Here is a 4108-nt window from a genome sequence, read left to right on the forward strand (position 1 = left end):
AAAAAAAAAAAAAAAAAAAAAAAAAAAAGACAAGATCACTTTTCTTAGCCTAAGAAGGGCATGAGGACCAGGGGCTCAAAACCCTTAGGGATAAAGCCCTGCCACTTTCCACCAGGTGAGCTACCAAGAACATAAGAGAGGGCTGGACTGAGAGGAATCTAGGACAGCACAAGATAGAAGTCATGAATAACAACTGCAGCTTTGAAGCCAGCTTCAACAGTGGGGGCCATGAATGGCCCACTTTTCCATGTGAACTTACCAAGGAAAAGAGCCAACCCAAACAAATAACGTTCTTCAAAAAGATGAGCTTCCTATGTGAAGCAAGCCTACCTCAGCACTGTAAGAGGTGGACTATAGAAGATGATTTGGTGTCTCCCCTCCCCAACCTGAGAACAGAAATAATCACACCCTTAACTGCCAAGGGTGATGCTTGACAATGATTTATAGCTTTGTTCTTTTCTAAGATGTTGGTCAAGGAGTCCATAAAGGATAAACAATAGCCAGATATGGACCCTAGCCTCCAATTGGAGCATCTCTGCAGGATATTCCCAACCACACATTCCCTCTGGAACTAAATAACTTATTTTTCTACTTTATAACAATATAACTCTACTCTCTTCCTGATTCTACTTCCCTCATCTCCTGCATGACTTTCTAGAGGACATCCTTGACCTACCAGGTTCAGCTATTGTTAACTGGCTCTGGAAATCCAGCTGTTCATTCAAAAGGAAGCTTGCACCTTGATGGCTTCCCCTCTTCATCGGGTGGAGGGTTCACTTTGCCCTAACACGCTCAGGACTGCCCCTGGTCAGCTTCTTCCCAGAAGGGAACAGTGCCTGGTGCTGTGGAATGCTACCCAAGGGGCTGCCCACTGAGCCCTGGGCAAAGGCCAGCCAGCTGGCCACGGAGGCCCTCCTCCCTAAACCCCTCTCAGCTGCTCCCAAGCACATCGGAGCTCTGGGGGCCTGGCGACACCCTCACGTAGGAGGATGCACGCATCTGCTGGTTGGAGGGGCTCGCTGCTGTCTTCCCTTGCCAGGAAGGCGCAATCTGTGGCACCTGAGCAGAGCCCAGTTCCCACTGGCTGGCTTTGAGATCTGCATGACTCAGCTGCCAGACTGTTGCTGAGGGCCTGGGGAGGTTGCCTGGTTACCTGGGAGACAGCAGCCGCATCTCCCCATCTGTCTGTGATGACAGTGTCCTGTGCTTCTGCTCCCTAACAGCAAGCAGTGTGCGCCCCGAGCCGAGTGTCCTTCCTCACTGGGCGGAGGCCCGACACCACCCGCCTGTATGACTTCAACTCCTACTGGAGGGTACACTCGGGAAACTTCTCCACCCTCCCGCAGTACTTCAAGGAGAATGGCTACGTGACCTTGTCGGTGGGAAAAGTCTTTCACCCCGGTACTGCTCTGTGCCCCAGTCTGCCTTCTCCCATGTGTGAGGGCGGGAAGTCCACTGCTGGGGCTGGGGCTGGGGCTGTCTGCAGAGGCCTCTCCCCCTGGCACCTTGCCTGGCTGCTGTTCGCTGCTGTCTTTCCAGGGAGGAGGACCACTCCACTTTGCCTTCAGGCTCTCCTCTAAAGTGCAGAGGGGAGAAAGGGTTTGGCTTCCTTCCAGAAGCTGGATGTGCTGCCCTGGGGTCCTTCAGCTCCTTGGGCGGTGTGGAGGACAGGGGCTGGGTTAGTGGCAGTGTGGGCTCAGCTCTGGGCCTGGCTCTCTGCCCTGCAGGGTCCCTGTCTGTAATGGCAAGGGTGGGGTGAGGACCTGGAGGACCGCCCCTCCAGGCTGTGTGGCTTTGTTGCCTGGTAGGGGTCTGCTGGCTCTCAGCGAATGATGTCGGGTGAGAGGAGTACAAGAGGGTATCAGTGTATTCACTTTGGAGGCCACAGGTCTGCGCACAGGGCTCTGTGACTTTAACAAACATCTCACATGGCTCTGAGAACTCTCCCCTCCGTCATAATTCCTGGGCCATCCTGTGCCAGCTTGACCTCCTCCCAGGCCAGGATCCAGAGACCTTCTGAGCTGCCTGTTGAGGTCCTTGGCCACTCACTCTCCTGGGTTGAGGGGCGAACCTTGGGGCCCTCCCGGGCATGTGGTCTCCTCTCTCCTGCATTTGCCTCCGGCTGTAGCAGCCCAGAGTGAAGTCCAGCACAAGATGAGCACGTTCCTGCACGCAGGATGTCCCCAGCTGTGTCCTGAGTGTTTGCTGTGTGCCAAGCCCAGGCCCGTGGGATCAGAGGGCCCCTATCTGGGGATGCCACAGAGTGCTTGGCTGACGTTCCTTCGGAGCCTGTGGATGTACCCGAGCCGGACTTCCGAGCTTTGACTCCTGAGGTCCCACTGCCAGGGTCGCTGACTCCCTTGTCCCGCAGACTCCTCTATCCTCACCCTCTTAGGTCCCTGCCAGACGGGGACAGCACCTCAAAGCTGGCACCCTGGAAGCCCGCCCAAGAGCCCCCTGTCCCCAGTCCTCATGGGTCAGCTCTGCCCTGCCCTGGAGAGGGGAGACGTGGAGGCGCAGGGCTGCCTCACCCAGCCCTCAAAGCTGATGCACTTTGGAAACTGCCTCTGGCTGAGTTCCCTTGGGCTCCCCCACACCGCCGCCTGACTCCCTGGCACCTTGCGCCAGAGGGAGGGAGAGAAGGAGGGAAGGTGGGCTCTCTGTAAACCTGCAGCACCTCGGACGCGTGCTGTGTCTGCTGTCATTACTGATTGGTCGCAGTCTCCTTTTCACTTGGGTCACCTGAGGAGAGCTCGGTCAACTCAGCGCAGGCTCCTGCCCTGTTCTGGACACCGAAATCCCTGAAAGGCCTGGGCTCCTCTAGCAGCCTGTTTTCATGTGCACAATGAGCCAGGGAGGTCTCGGGCTGGACTCACCTGGACTCACCTGTCCTGTCATTGCAGCTGCAATGAAGACAGCGCAGACCTAGGTTGGCGCCTGCTCAGCTCCGTCCATGACAGCTTTTGGCTTCCTCGGTTGTTTTTCTAACACTAAATACTCCATGTACAATCCCTGACATGTGCTGATTTTGTAGCAAATATGGTTCTCAGGAGACTTCCACTTTCATGAAGATAGGGTATTCCCATTTTTCATTATTTTCTTAAGTAAAATTCTTTGATAATACACATAAAACAAACATAAGACTTTGAACATTGAAGAGAGATGGCATATAATCTTGGGAATTCATGACCTTGAAAATATCATAATGAGAGAGTTTTCTGGTTTTTTAAACTTTTTAGCCTCCTATATCCCAGAAACAAAACTAAAGATACTGATGACCCAAAAATACTGAGTGCAGAGAAAACAACAAAAGAAGAAAGGTATTTTAGGAAAGGTGAGGAGGGAAGAGAAGGGGAGGGAAGTAAAATGAGAATGGAAGGATGAAGGGCAGCCAAAGAAAACCAGGAAATGTGTAGCCTAGTAGGACAGAAAACATTTAGACAGTAAATTTCTCTACTCCATCCAAACACCATAGAAAGAACTTTTACCTCTGCTTCCATCTAAGCTAGCAAAGGCCCCCGGAGGGCCCAGAGCACTACCTTTGCAAACCTGTAGTAACCCTCTCTACCTACCCTTGTAGTGTCCGAGAAGGCAAATAGGAAGCTGTTACTTTAACCTCTGCCAGGTGGTAATATGTTCCCATCCCATAAAATTAATATGCCAGGTTAATATGTTCCCATCTCATAAGATGCCTGTACAGGCCTCATGGAGAGCAGCAATGAGCCATTATCCCTAATCCTCTCAGCCAGGGAGCTATCAGTGCAGGCCCAGCTCAGAACCAGAAATCCCACCATTGTGCAAAAGTATGAAGGAGCTCCCTACTGATTTCTGGAACCAACTGAAGCCAAGTAGGAATGTGGGACCACTACACTCACCAAACAGTAATGCAGCAGTGCCCCTCCCCTTTCCTGCACTAAAACAGATTTAAATAAGATCTTGAACCTAATTATATAATAAAAAATGTACAGCCAGGCATGGTGGCACACGCCTGTAATCCCAGCACTCAGAAGGCTGAGGCAGGAGGGTCACTGTGAGTTCGAGACCAGCCTGGGCTACATAAGTTGAGTTCCAGGTCAGGCTCAACTACATAGTGAGACCGTCTCAAAAA

This window comes from Fukomys damarensis, unplaced genomic scaffold, assembly GCF_012274545.1.
Source record: "Fukomys damarensis isolate Sample0158 unplaced genomic scaffold, DMR_v1.0_HiC HiC_scaffold_39, whole genome shotgun sequence".
Lineage (NCBI taxonomy): Eukaryota > Metazoa > Chordata > Mammalia > Rodentia > Bathyergidae > Fukomys > Fukomys damarensis.